The sequence below is a fragment of the Etheostoma spectabile genome, unplaced genomic scaffold, assembly GCF_008692095.1.
Source record: "Etheostoma spectabile isolate EspeVRDwgs_2016 unplaced genomic scaffold, UIUC_Espe_1.0 scaffold123, whole genome shotgun sequence".
Lineage (NCBI taxonomy): Eukaryota > Metazoa > Chordata > Actinopteri > Perciformes > Percidae > Etheostoma > Etheostoma spectabile.
This window is the reverse complement of record NW_022605572.1, coordinates 4,186-20,312: the sequence shown is the minus strand read 5'-3', so window position 1 is coordinate 20,312 and position 16,127 is coordinate 4,186. Positions and strand designations below refer to the sequence as shown.

At 39.4% G+C, this 16,127-nt stretch overlaps 1 pseudogene; it reads right to left on the bottom strand.

The window, feature by feature from the left end:
- Positions 1 to 6,889: 6,889 nt before the first annotated feature.
- Positions 6,890 to 13,060, bottom strand: LOC116685716 (E3 ubiquitin-protein ligase TM129-like; annotated as a pseudogene).
- Positions 13,061 to 16,127: the final 3,067 nt, after the last annotated feature.

Sequence of the window (16,127 nt, the reverse complement as noted above, 5' to 3'; positions counted from 1 at the left end):
AAGAGAGTGGAGATAATTATCTTGTAATATGTAGGACGAATAGACAACACACACACATACACCACCACTTGGGCCAAGAGACCCCCCCCTTTGTGAATAAGACCAGGGGGACCAGGTGTCCAATAGGGGCAACTGAGAGTTAGGATTCCACCTTGCAGGTGTGAAAGGGGATATACGTTTTTTTGACCATATTAACCTTTGCTCTGCACGTTGTTTATACTAAAAGAATTCTAAAAGGTTTTTGTTCACACAGTTCCTTGTTTCAGTAGATTGCACCAAGCAGGTGCAAAAAAGGAATGGGATTTGTGGGAAATTATACTCAGGTATTGTGAATTATTGTGAGAAATTGTACTCAGTGTATTGTTATCATATTAGACATGTGAATGGAACTATGCATAAGCTAATGAACAAAATCAATCCGACAGTTAAGTGAAGGAGAAAAGTGTACTGTTGCTTGGCATCCGGTGGGGCGAACCCGTGTTTTGTATAACATTACATTTTACAACGAGACGTGATGAGTATGGCCGAAGATTGAACAGGAAGTCCACCCACCCAGACCATAGAAATACAGGTTGTAAGGACGAATGACCCGGCCTTGTGATGCTTGTGACCAATAGGGCTCCCTTAGAGGAACCCGTATATAAGGCAAGGTACGCCATTGTTTCAGGGCCTTTGTTGTGAACCTCTGAGCATGGTCCATGTTCCAAGAGCCCGGCACGTATTATTGTCCGGAATGCATTGCTCTGTTTTATTAATAAATCTTTTTTGGTATACTAATCAAAGCTAGAGTGTTCCTGAGCTATTTGAGTCCCGCGTTGTGGACCCTCCAGTGGAATCGCAACAGTGGCAGATTTTCAAAAGACGGCTCACCAGAACTCGAAAGATCGAAAGTGAACACACGCTCTAACGGGGATGTGTTTGGCTTTCCAAGTTTAATAGACTAGCTAACGCTAGGACGTCGCGATGTTAGCACAACAGTCGTTAGCCTAGCCTGCTAGTTAAATACGACTGCCTTGGTGGTTGCCTCTGTAGCGTCCATGTTTTCAACATCATACATGTGGCATTAGTGCTCCTTTGTACCATACTTGTATTGAATGGAGTAGTAAGCTCGCTCCTACGAATGGGTGGGTTTTTGTTAAGTTACACACAAGCTAACTGCTATAGTTAGCCTGTACGGCTGATCTAGCGTGATAAGCTAAGTCGCGTAGCTAGCCACAACTACGGCAGTCAGAGTTTCGGTAGAGCTAACCCGACGGCGTTTGTCGCCCACATCAACCGCGCAGTGGTGTTTTTGAACGGACCCACGCATATCGTTTCTTTCCCCTCCCCGGAGATCCTGGACATATTTTACATTTATAGACGTTAAGATAAATGAAGAGGTACCTGAGTGTGCGCGGCATGAGCTATCCGAACCGTATGCACGGTCGCCTACAGCACCCCCGCTCTCCACCGCAGCTCAGGGCCGCCACCCACCACAACACCGGCCAACAGCGACAACGTTTTCACCGGGGAAGAGGGTAAACCGTATAAATAACACTCGGGGGATGCCTTCTATTCCTATATCTAGGATAAATGTACCAGTAACTTACCGAACTAGACACATGATCCCTGTCACTAGATGAGAGAAAACGTTGACGTTCACTTGCTGCTAAGGCACTGACAGTAAAAAAGTAAAGATACTCGTAGTCACTGCTGCGTTGCTAAATAAAGGAGATAATGAAGGAACTTCCCCACAATCTTGACACTCCTCATTTGCCCTTTCACGTCTGTCGGTTCTTAATTATTTTGCGCTCTGGCCTTTCCGCCTCTTCCTCATCCCAGTCAGTCTCCGTGGTCTAGTGCCAGGCTGAGATTTGCTCCCTCGAGTGACGTCATCGCCGAATTGACTCCATAACCGCGAATATAAAATGACCAAAACTAACTTTTAAAACTATTTGGAGACATTTTTAAAAATGATATACATATCTTGAGTCTTTTTGTACCCAATAATCAACAGTGGTGTTTAACTTGCAACATGGGCTTAAACTGAAACACCTGTGTGGGTCTCAGAGTCTTTACAATATTTTATTTTGACAACTTTTTCATTGACACGACCGTTTTAAGTTTAAACTTTTTGTACTTATGCACAAACACATCTTAACGGGCACTTTGCCATTATTGGAAGCAACAGGTGAAACGAGGGTAAAACTGAGGTCCAGAGAGTAAAAAAAGTTGCAAAACAATACACCCAAACATGTTATCAATGGTATAGTCGTATATTTATTTAAAGAGTAACTACGTGTTTTCAACCTGGACCCTATTTCCTTATGTTTGTGTGTAAGGGGGTTTTGATTGGAACAACAATCTTTAAAATTGGAAACAGTAATAAGCGTGACGCTGCACCAGAGCACAGACCGGGCTGCAATGTAACCCTATGGGGAAATTGTGCATTTCAAATTGCAAGACTTAATTATTCTTCTTATGTCTGACACATTATTATCTCCCTACAGAGATAGGCCTTTTTAAACCCCTTTCTGTTTAACCAGAAAAAAACTCTGAGGTTGCTAAGGCTACACCACCGGACTCCATTTATAAAAAAAATACTTTTAGGTGTTTAGAGCCAACATATTTTCACATGTAAATAGTAAACAATGTGCTTATTTCAACCAAAACCACAGTGGTGTGATAGTTTGTAAAAGTGGAAAACGCGACACAAAACGGCTTTATAGTTTTATTGTTTTTCTAAACACTTTGAATGAAGTGTATTTTACATGCTAAAAATTACTGTTTATTTACAGGAGTCTGGTGGCTTAGCAAATGCAATTTTGTGGATGTTTTTATGTTTAAAAAGAGCTTACTCTTTAACAGAAATTTACTTCCTTGGAATTCTTGTCATTATGTTGTCATTCACTTAGATATGAATCGAGCCTGTCAATGGCAAAACAAGCACTTGTGTGAACTTAATCAAGCTAAGCCAATGCCCTATTACCCTTACATGGTGCTTGTTTTGCCACTTCGAAGCACCATCTTGCTTATACTGGACCAATGTCAAAGATTGTTGTTCCATCAATCACACAAAGCATAGGAATAGCTTCAGGTTAAAAAAATGGTAGTAAACCTTAATATCTTGTCATATCTTATGATTGTCTATGTGTGGGCTTTTGCTGACTGCAATACTATAATACATTAATAGTTTGTTTTTATATAGTATGTGTGATTAGTCAACGTTCTGTGCTCTGCATGCCGGCTAGCCCTTAATGCAGTACCTGTTCAATATGTATCTACATTTTTTTGTACCGAACAGCAGCCGTACTTAATACAGCCAACAGCTCTATTTTTTTTTTTTCAATATATTTTATTGAATTTTCTCTTTTAAAGACATTTACAACAAACTTAACATTGTAAATACGCACTTATACACCACTTGCATTCACTCACACATCCCCTTCAAACCTGCGTTTGTTATAAGATAATAACATATGAAAATAAAAACTGTAGTCAAGATATCCATTTAAGACACCCATTATGAGCTCCGCCTTCAGTCCCTATGATCCTCATATATGGTTCCCAGAGGTTCTCAAAGTCCCGGTGTTTGCCCTTCGCGATGTATGTTAGTCTTTCCAGTCCGAGGTGAATTTGCAATTTCAGCCACAGCTCTATGCTGTGGACACGAAGGTGTATGTGTCTTGCTACTACAGAGATAGAAACATGCTCTATGCAATCTGCAATGATTCATTTTTGTTATTTATTTTTTTTGTAGGGGTGTGATGTTTGAAAGCAGTAGAACACAAGTCCCACAGCTGTTGTAAGGGTTTTAAATGTAAAAATCTGAGTAAACGTGGCACGATGAGCTCCAGCTAGCAGGGCCATCTCTACGCATCTCATGACTATGAGTCGCTCAACAGATTGGGAAATCAACTCACAGGTCTCCTGCTGACTCTGCAGACTAGCCAATCAACTGTAAACGGTAACACAAAGAAAAGGGGAAGATGGCTATATCTACACCTATGGCTAAGTCCCGACTATTTGGACAAGCGAGATTATCTCTGCATTTGAAAGGCACCAAGGGTAACTTCTCTCTGAGCATCCTTAGCCAGTGTGCAAGCGTCAGCTGTGAGCCGGTGGCCTCCGTCAGTTTTCAGAGTGATGACAGGAGCTGTTGTGTTCTTTGCTAAAACTTGCTGGAAACGCTGTTTCACAGTAAAGATCTGCCCCCCTACTACTAAACCTGAAGTAAACCCTTACCCTAACTACAGATGGGGGTGCTAGGCATTTTAATAGGAGGGAAAAACTATTGACAGGGGAAAAGAGTTCTTTCTACACAATACCAGCAGAATTTAACCGGTGACTCTTCTCTGTGTTCCTATCTGACAGTCACATTTTGTTTTTAATTAATCATACACAAGTAGAAAGAGCTGATGGTGTTACATTTCAATGTAATTAATAGATTTCATGTGACAAATTGTTGGATTGTAACAAATCCCGTAGCACTTTGAGATCTATTGAGTGGAAAGTGCATTATAAATAAAATGTATTATTATTTATTATTATTAAATCAATCCTCTTTGTCTGCCAAAAAAGATCTCACGCACAGCACTATAAAAATAGTGTGGAGTAATGGACAGTCAAAACGTCCATACTCATGCCTTTGTATCTGTTATGGGTACTATTGATACTTAGCCATTACTAGATGACCAAATACTAGTTTGGTATAGGCCGATATTGATCGCAAGCAATGCGAACACAGGATTGGGAATCCAGGATTGTCCAGGAATTCTGGACCAGGATGCAGGATAACCCATGTCGGATTGCGGGACCCAGGTTTCATTCAGCCACAGATTATTTATTCTGGGAGATGGGTTAATCCTAAACGGGATGATAGCACATAAGAAGCTGGGGTGGTTAGTTTAATGATAGCCAGATATTTTACAGGCTATTTACACCCACATTACTCTAAAAACAAAATGCATCAGAACTGTGCTGGCATGGTAGGCGTGGTACCTTTATGTATTTTTTGGGCCTGTCCATTTGTAAAGAGATTTGGACAGAGGTAATAGATGTTGGAAAAAATATTTTAATGTTCATATTCCTAAATGCCCTATTTTGTATATGGGAAGCAGATGGAAAGTATACAAGCATTACCTGTGCATTAGCTTTTCCTCTCTATAAAAGAGACAATTCTCTTTATTAGAAAACTCACAATTAGACTGCTATACCAAAATAACGGTTATAGGAGTTTCTGGATTGCTTTCTATATACCTTTAACCTGCAGACTGTGGATGATGATCTAGGCACACTGGGACTCTTATTAGAGATATATGAACAATATAGAGCAACAACTTGACGTGTGTAGTGTTTGTGTTCATGAACGAGTATTTTATAAGTATCTGTACCACCCCGCTTTATGTGTATGCTATTATAATGTATGTCTCTAAGGTATCTTGTGATTGTCGTTATTCTTTGTTTTGTTTTTTCTTTTGTCCTTTTGTTTCAGAAAATATAATAAAAATAAAATGAGGATGGAAGAAAGAAGGGGTGCTGCAATCCAGGAGTGGGCTTGTAAGGTGGCTAGGGGGACGGCATTCAAGGTGCCCTGCCACACATATGTTATGGTTCATATGTGTTTGTGTTATGTGGTGAATGTGAACATGAACTGCTGCTCCTGTCAGCTCTAGCCGCTGAAAGAAATAAGCAGAGAAATAAGGCCAATTACAAAAGCTGGTCAGTCTGATGTCATGTTGTCTGAGCGCATTACTATTCACAAGCTCGCCCTGTTGCAGTGGGTAAAGGATACCCTAGTCATGTTGTCTGGCTGTTATTTGCTAGCTGTTAGCCAATCAGAGTCAATCAGCTTAGCTTGTTGACTATTAATGAGACGGGCACAAATTGAACTGAATCTTCCTGCAGGCTTTTTATACCACACTAGAATGGCTTGAAACAGGTCAGCAAGGCATTTTTTCCACAAAAAATTAGAGTCCATGGTAGACTCTCAAACATACCACAAAGTGCTGAAATGTGTGCAGGGCCCTTAATAAATGTATTAAACGGTTTGTCAGATTTGATGTCTATACAGAAAATGGGGGGATGACGTTTGTAGATGGGCTTAGATGTTGTCAGTTATACATGCATTTTTGGTTATTTTCTATTTTGTTACTATTCAGTAGATGTTTTAAATTTGAAGTTATTGTGGCATCTACAATTTGTCTGTTTGAGGTAGAAATAACAATTTCCACTGTATATGGATGTATTTCACCTCTCCTGAAGATCTAGTTTCTACAGCATTACCTAAACATAATTTACTGGGGTCTCCAACCTGCAAGTCACTCGTGAAAATTAAAAATATCAATTGTGGCTTTTGCCAAATACATTATTACTGAGACATATAAGGATTGTGAAAGAATAAACATTGAGGCAGATAAAAGTTGTTAAATCCTTAACAGCTCTGAGTATACATGTGCATAACCAAGTGATAACTTGAGATTTTCCTCTTAAAGGCTACTTAAATTTTGATGTCAGTTTTGTATCGGCTCTTTAGAACATCTGAAGTGGATGAACAGTTTATACAGGTTATGGTCATTGTTAAAAGTTTTTTTTTTTTTCACTAACCTAAACACATTCTGGATGCTCTTACTGACTGCAGATAGATCAGGCTAACTGATATAGCCTCTTTCTGACTGGGGTTCAAAAAACAAACAAACACATCTCTCAAAATGTCACACTGATTATGGCATTTAACACTATATTGGGGTTTCAAACTAATGTTTGTCAAAGCGTTGTAATTACTGTAGCAAATGAGACTGTAATCCATTCCTTATTGAAAGCACAGAATAGACTACAGGTACATAACTAAGTTCAGTCCAATGTCCTGTCCCGCTCTCTCTTCAGAGTTTGTTACTGAATGTTGGATAAAAACACACCTTAACATTATTTAGAGCATAAAGGTCTGTTTGGATCTGTATGTGTGTGTCTTGTCAGTGGACCATGCAGATGTCCAGTATACAAAATTTGGCTCTACAGGTGGGGCAGGGGACTCTGCAGACAACCAGGTCTCAGGTCTTGCTGGTCTTGGCGGCTGGCAACCATCGACCAAGACAGGACAGACAACCACATTGGTCTGCAGAAACATGTGCACTCCGACTCATTCTCTCCTCCTTTAAACACAGAGCAAGGTGGGAATCACAATTGGCTGTTATTGGCCAGCTATGTGTGCACATACAGTTAACTTGAGTTTTGTTGCTAATATATTCATACAGAAATAGACAGCGCATAACGTTAAACATAACCCAACACAAAGACAGACAGCGCACACGCACACCTGTTATGGCAGAGTCTGACAGACTGTGGTGCTTGCTGGAACCTGCATACAGCCTATACAGGGCTCATCTCCTGTGTATGGAGAGATAATGTTGTGAATTTGTGTTGGGATCAAATGGACAGGATTTAGCAGTTGCATGAAACATACACAAATAGTAATGTACCTGTCCACTGGGGAGTGGTGACGGTTGATTGAGGTCCACCTGGCTCTAAAGTTTCAAGGAAGAGTTCACTTATGGTTTGGGATCACAACATTGGCAGAGTTTCTGATGGGTGCATGGAGTTTCTCTCTGAGCTCTGCATGCTCTGTAGAGTTGAGCCTGCAAACAGTGGAAAGTGAGATGGCTTTTCATGGCACATGCTGTTTAGTCCACACCACACCCAACACACACACACACACACCACACACACACACCACACACACACACACACACACACACACACACACACACACACACACACACACACACACACACACCACACACACACCACACACACACACACACCACACACACACACACACACACACCTGATATCAAAGGCTCTGACAGCAGGTTGATGCTGTCCACTCGCAGGGTCAATATCTGTGTGGGGGAAGCAGAGTCTGGACTCAGCTGGTGCTGTCTGGACTCTGTGACTGTCACATGACATTCACTCTGTAAGGCCATGTAGAATGATAGGTGGTCACCTGAGGACAAAGAGAGTCAGGCATGTGGATGAATGCTGATTTTCTTCTGCAATTTAGCGTTCCTTCAAATTGGAGCACAGTAAACAGGACACAATTACCCTGATGAAGGCAGGATGGAAATTCTTTTTTAGTTTGAATAAAATGCAATGAAGCCCATACTGGTCTGCACCTCACTAGGTACCCCTTTACAGTTGTGATTTTCACTACTATTTACATTCTATCACCTAAAATGCAGCATGATGCCTGATATGCTGCTAAATGTTCCAAAACAATAAGCATAAAGCTGAAAGCTCTCACAGTTACCTAAGTGAGAGAGTGACAATTATTTTGGGTGTGCAGTTTCCATCACAAGGCTAACTCACCAGTGTGTTTTTTTCACCATATGTCACTTTAGCTGCACTCAGTCAAACCATTACTTTTGTAGCTTACTGACAAAAATGTAGTTTCTCTGCTGCGTCCCTGTTGTACTTATGTCTTATTTTACTGTTTCTGTTGCTTTCACTTGTATAGGACTTGTTAAGTTACTGCTGATACATTCCTTGATTTTGCTGCTAATTAAAGCTTTTAAATACAAAACATCAAGGGACGTTGTCAAGAATTATGGAAATTAAATGTTTATCCATGTTTTTCAGCAGCTCCTTGACCACTAGTCAGCCATGGATCGCCTGATTCCTTTAAACACCATCGACTAAAGACAGGCCTGTTACGTTAAAAACAAACCTTCAAGTGTGTTAACTGGAAGAATTTGGTGCCTTTTTTTAATACACCTCAGACTAGCAGTAAAACATCTTCAACACACACAGCCCTGTTGGAGGAAATGGCTGGTTAGCATCCCACATTTTTTGGAGTTTGAAAAAAATTAAGTAATTTCAAGAGGATTATATTTAGTTTTGAGTACTTGGGTACAAGATTCCTTTCTCATGCACTGTCTTATACTTGGGTCCATATTTCACCTGCAGTACAGAGGGACAGGTACCCTCTGAAGATTCTCTTTATTGCAGCAAGGAAGCAATGACCAGAACTGGTTATAAGCCTGACTGTCCTAACAGCAACAATGGTTTGATGTCATACAAAACATAAGGGTAGTGGAAAGGTGACTTTTGAGCTAGGTTTGAGAGAGGTCTGTATGTCCAAAAGATGCTGAAGTGGACTTAAAATAAAACATAATGACATTAGGTCATAGCTTGGACTCATTAGTGGATAAAGCATTGACTTGAATGTATACATTTATTTCTATTTTTTGTTGCATCATCACCTTTCTCACAGTTTTCCCCTTTTATGTTGTTTTAGTTTTTCCATATTATACTCCAATTGGGTGACTGTGATCATTGTAATAATTTCTGTAATTCAATAAAAACTAAAGTACTAAAAGAAAAACAACTTCAAGTAGGTAGCCCGTTGTAGGAGATGCAAACCTTGTCGTACTGGGATTAAGTGCTTCTGATCGGAAAAGATCACATCACCAGCTAGGTAGCTGTGGCGCAGCCTCTCCTCCAGACTTCACTGCGACACACACAGGATATCATTCCATTCTGCTCACCTGTCATTGTTAGAGAGTTATAACTCAACACAATTTCTCCCACAGGAGATTGACTTCCTTGATGGCATCTGGCAACTACACATATGGGGATATTGACAATCTAGTGTTAACAATAAGAACTGCATTTTATCATAGCCAGCCGACCTAATATAGGTTTTATTTAAAGGTCCCATTGCATGAAACTTTGAGTTTTTTAACATTAATATGAGTTCCCACAGCCGCCTGTGGTCCCCCCATGGTCGCCATGGGTATCGTGCTCTGTCTTTGAGAAAATGAACAGCTCAGTTGGGCAGATCTGAGGTTACTTCCCCTTTCTCTGCTTTTATTACCCAGAGAATTTGGCCCACCCATGACCGAGAGACATCATGGCTTTATAACCAAGCAAAGTGGCAGTTGTCAAGGCCACACCCTCAGCCTCCACCTTGCCCCCCCTCTCCTCCTCAAAACTACAGACTGAAATGGCAAGCTCTGGTGGCTCTAATTCTGCACCAAGGCTGAATTTTGGAAAATATACTTCAGATATTATATTAGGGGACCACTAAGGTCTATATAAAAGCATCCAAGTGCGCCAGTCATGGGAACTTTAAAAAACTCATGAGCCACATCAAGATGTAAGCCAGCACATATTGTCTTAGTTAGGACAATCTCTAATTTACACCAAAACAATGTAACCATAAATTAATTTTTACTCACCTTTAACACCCAGCTGTCAGTAACGATACTCTGCTCCAGGCGCCCCTGTAGCAACTTATCTATGCGTCTGACTCATCGTTGACGCTGGTTGCCACTGAGCCCAACTGGAGTAGGAGGCTGATGTGGGCTGCAAGGCCCGGCTAATTGGATGGTTGTGCCAGTGCCGGCGGGACCAGTAGATGACAAGTATCCAGCTGGTCAACCAGCAGGCATATAGAGAAGAGGAGAAATGCTCTCCAGCTGTCACTCACCTGGTGAAACAACATAATAACACAGTTGTGACCAACATTTTATAACTACTGCCGACAAGGTAGCATGGAGAACTTTGGAGATGTTCCACACTCTCAGGAAGTCAAAGATTGTATATTATTGCCGGGCAGAAATTTAAATAAAAAAATCTCTTAAAGCACTGTATCACAAAATACCTAACTTTTGTTTGGACAGGGATAAGATATCATTTTGAAAAATAAAAATACTAGTCACAAAAGAATATCAATAAATAATAAATATGAATTTTGATTATTTAAACACGAGTTAACTACAGTGTTGACAGTGTTGTTTGTTTTCTATTGCACCTAGAGGAGTGACTTAGTTAACTCACTCTGCTGAGTTTTTAATTTAATTTTAGTCATAACTGACAAAACGCTGTCCAAATGAGGCAAGTTACCTTTCAACAGAGAGGAAAACTACAAATATTTATTGCTTTCTGGAAAAGTTTGATGCCAATTCACAGAAAAAGTTAGGTGTGATTCAACCGTCACTGATGCTATTTTTCACTCTGCACTGTAGTACCCAGTATTGTGATGTAGCTGCTCATTCTGAACCTGTGTGTCATATTGTATTGAATAGTCTTTCTTTTGCTAGCCTGATTTTACATATTTTTTTAAATTATATAATTATTTAAGAGTTCACCTAAGTCCCACAATAAGTCAGCAGCAGAAGACTGCATTTGGAGACAAATAGTTTTGTAACATCTACTGGCCTTCAGAGCCTTAACCTACTTCAGAGGGGGAAATGCAGTTCACATATTATCAATTATTACAAAATGTACCCACTCTGAATGGGAAATGAAAATAGTTGTATTCATGTTAAGAGTGACACCAAGTGTGTTTATAAATCGCAGACTGCAGAGAGACCATTCGACCAGGTGAAGTTCCTAGGTTTTTTTCTGGAGCAGCAATACACATCCCTATGTAGTCCTGAAGAGAACAAAAAAAGAAAAAATTGGACTACGCAAAATGCACATATATACAACAGCAACAAATGCCCCCTTAGAAACAATCCATCCACACATCCCATATTATCACCACCTACCGACACCATCCTGCACCATGCACAAACAAAAACCAAACATGCAGCCGTGAGGACATTCACTGATTTTTTCTTGTGTATCAGACACATTACATTTTAAAGTTATTGTAACTATGTGATAAGGGTTGACTCTCAGCTTCAATTACACACACTAAGGCTGAATCCCATTTATCTGTCTTGCCCCTTCCCCTACCCCCTCGAAACCGAGTGTTAAGGTCTAGGGGTGAAAACATACCCTATGAAATGAGACACCACTTGGTTACGGTTACGTCACCATACAGTATTGATCACAAGCTTCTAAGATGCCATCTGCAAGTGTGTGTGTGTATGTTGACTACGTTTTTGACAACAGTGTCTATATTTGTCATGTAAGTCAGTTCTGTAGGGAGTTGGGTTGGGAACCGAGGGTTGCTAGTTCAAGTCCACATATGATCAAAGTGTGGTGGCTGGTAGCTGGAGACCATCAGGTCACTGCCAAGATGCTCTTTAGCATGCACTGAACCCCCAACTGCTTGGGGGGCCCCCTCACTCTGACATCTCTCATTAGTGCATGTGTGTGTATACAACAGAGTGTAAATTGTAATTCCCCTTGTGGGACTAATAAAGGATACACTGTTATGTACATATTTATAGTTCTTGGTGGTGCAGAGGCAGATGTTCTACCTATGTAATACTAAGTCTGGTTGAAATTAACATTTATAGTATCACACTGCATGGTGGTTGTATATCTGTTCAGTTATCACCGTTTTGAATGTCACTGATGTTCAGAAACACTTTCTTTGTGTAACAAAAATCTGTCTTCTTGCCTGCGTGGGAAGTGTAGACTTGGCGACTTCACGTTTAAAAAATAGACAGATGCACTTTGCTTTTTCCAAAGAAATGATATGATCAATATTATGGTTTGTAAAAGCAGGCCTGACGACGTGGAAACAACGTCAGCATCTGATTAGTTAGGCTCAGACTATAGCCCGTTTACTGCTCTGCATTAAAGACACCGACTGAGACATTAGGCTGTTAGTGTTTGAACAAAGTTCGTAAACCGTTGCCACAATGTAAAATAAACTTAACTAAACAACACCTTCTAACAAATTAGTTAACTATGTTGGATAATAGAATCCAACATAGTAACGTACTAGCTAACGCTAATGCTGGTAACCTATGTGCGCTAGCTAGCATGAACTTCTTCAATACTTTTCAGCTCGGTCTCGGTAATGTAAGACAAATATTCACTTTTTTATTACCCTGTCCTTCGTTATATCTATCTGAATGTTATATTTTACCTAAGGCAGTGCGGAGTGGACCAGTACGGTAATGCTGGTCCTCTGACGTGGTACGATGAAGCCCACATCCTCAATACCCAGCCAGGAAGAACAAATTCGGATGGTTAAACCGGCCGGAACGGAACTCGTTGGCGTAGACCACGAAGCAGAGAGAGAATACATATAAGCAAAGTAAAAGTTAACTCTGGGCTCTCCATACTTTATCTAGGTTAACTAGTACCGTAGGACTATGCTACTTCCTTATAAGTTTCTTCTTCTACACTGTCCAACATAAGACAAATGTAAAGGTGCGTGCTGGGTCGCCATCTACTGGGGGTGCGGATGAGTCAATTTTTTTTTTTAAATTAAGAACTTTATTGAGTTAGACAGTGTTTTATGATAAAATACATTAATAACAAAGTGCAACCAGGCATAAAGTGCAGACACTGAGATGCATAGAAGTCGTCAGTTCAAAGTTCAGTTTGATCCATGGAAAAAGCTAAGTTTATGTTAGAAAAAACTAACTAACACATGTTCTTTGATTGATGAGGGCAAGGAGAGGCGAGGGTCCAATTGAGAATTAGAAAAGGTTTAATGAAAGCAGCATGATAAAGATGATAAGTCAAAGACAATAAAACACAAAACATAACACTGCAGCGACAGTGGACTGTATCCATGCTTCTCACTGATGGAGTCACATGAAATCAGTCTCGAAATCATCTCTATTGTTTTACTGGCTTTATGTCTCATGGGGTGTTACCGACTCTCTGTTGTCCTTACTTTGTCATTACGGACAAAGCGGGAAAGGTAGGCAGTGTGGATATCATAGACCTATTGCTTATGTGTGTTATCAAAAGTCCTGAAAGAATTTTACTAGATAGTTGTTGTTTTACTTTTATAGTTCAGTATAACCTTTGTTTCAAGGTATGGTACTGATCTATATATCTATACACTTAAGGAAATGGTAGAAACCTACAGAAGACAAAATCCTCTGTTTTTATTGGTTTTATTGATGCCTCCAAGGCTTTTAACCGAGTTCCACCACAACTGTTTTCAAAATTAAGCCGAAAGGAGTACCGAATAGTATAATCAGAATCCTGGCTTTTTGGTATTCCAATCAGAGCAAAAAGATCAAATGGGGGATGTATTCTCTACTCCGTTTGGTGTTGGTAGTGGGTCCTCAGGGGGGGATACTATCACCAGCCCTCTTCAATATTACATGGATGACCTTTCGACCAGCTAAGACAGTGCGGAAGGATGTATGATGGTAACATGCTATTGAACCATCTGATGTATGCAGATGCTTGGCTGTCGTCTCTCGCAGTGCAGGGTTCAGAGACTGTTGAAATATGTTCCAATTATGGTGTTGAATTTGATGTGAAATATAATGCCAAAAGAGTTTGGTATGATCTGTAGAGTGAAAGAGATAAGACCTTATTTTCCATCTTTCCATCTTGCAGGGCAAGTGCCTACTGTTGGTTGCAAAATTAAGTTATTTGGTCACATCTTAACAGATCAAATGTCAGATGATAGGACGTAGAACAGCGTCGCATGTTATAGACAGGCTAACATGCTTGCAGGAAGTTCTCCTGGTGTTCTGATACTGTTAGGATAAACCTCTTTAAACATATTGTACTGCTTTTTACACTGCCCCCTTGTGGGTCAAGTACAAAAAGGCAAGCTTCAATTAGCTTTGGGGTCGCTTATAATGATTGTTTTCGCATTCTACTAATGAAACCTAGGTGGTGTAGTGCAAGTGAATTGTTCTGTCAAGCAGGAGTTATTACATTCTCTGCTTACTGAGGAATTTGATGTACAATGTATAGGTCCGCCTATTCTTCTTGTAACTCTGTCATTTCACATCTGATTGGGCCCGAGGTTCAGTGCTTTGCGATACCAGTCCCCCTTATGGATTACTGGTATAGCTCTCTTATTTAATTGATGTATTTTATGTCTCTGTATCTTTTGTTGTTTGTTGTGGACCGTGAGTCTAATAATAAAGGCTATCTATCTATCTATCTATCTAAGTCCAAATTATTCCCTGCACCGGGGTCTTTCTTTTCACCTGGTGTATTCAAACATATTCTCATTGGTCCGCCATTGGCGACGGTAACATGTTGAACGCATTTTGCTGTCCGATGAGAGGACATGGGTTTAAACTCTGCCCCTTTTGGGTCGTTTTCAGTCACAGATCAAAAGGTTCTCTCACGTATATGAGAATTCTAACAAAATACAGTCAAGATTTAATTGTCTTAAAGCGGGTAGGTTACAGAAGGTGACTTCCTGGTGTGAGGCTATCGGCTTCTCTCTATATGTTAAATGCCAGACTTGACCTGATCAATTCTTTAGAGTCAGAGAAATAGAGGGGGAAGATGAGACAATAGGGCCATAGTCTTGTACACTGTAAAAAATCTGTAATTTTACGTACTTTTCCTGTTAAATTTACAGTTTTTTTCTGTAAAAAAACAATAAATTACAATAATACTGTGAATTTAAATGTCTATGTAAAATGACGTAAAAAAAGCTGTAACTGTGAATAACATAGCATACTTATTTTACAGAAAATGATGTTTTTCACATAAAATTACTTTAAAATCATTCTAAATTCATTGTATTTTCACAAATATAATTTTTTTATTAAATAAACTGTAAATTTAGTTTAATACTGTAAAAACACTGCGAAAAGTTGAAGAATTAGGTTAATTAACAGCAACAAAAGTATTTTTTCTGTCATGTTACATAGATACTTGTGAATTGACGAACACCCTCGTATAATTATGGAAAAATTCATATTTGAAAACAAATACCTTGGAAAATTGCTTTTTTAGTCAGAGTAAAAAATGTCTATAAGCATTTTTAAACTGTCTATAAGCAGTATTAAACTGTAAAAATACAGTTTTCGGCATTTAAAACAGCCACAATCACTGTAATTACACACACAAAAAGAAAATGTATTGTTTTCACATAAGTTTTTAAAAACACTATCAGAATGTATCATATATTCACAAATATGAGTTATTTAAAGCTAAATCTAAGTATTAAGATTTGATACGGTAAAAACATGACTAAAGTAGGTGCAATTAGTGACATTGACAGTAAAAGATATTTTTATGGATTTGCTTGTAATTACTTAAATTTCCACATTGACAATTTATATTACAGTGTAGTAGTATATACTATTAATTATGTTGGAAATAGAGACCCAGAAAACCCCTTTGATTTATACTATTTGTTAAAGGAGACCCATATCTTGATGTTACAATGCCAGATGTTCATGTTAAACATGGCCAAAGTGTCAAATAAGGACTAAACATATTTAAAAAGAAATCCTGTGAGACAAACA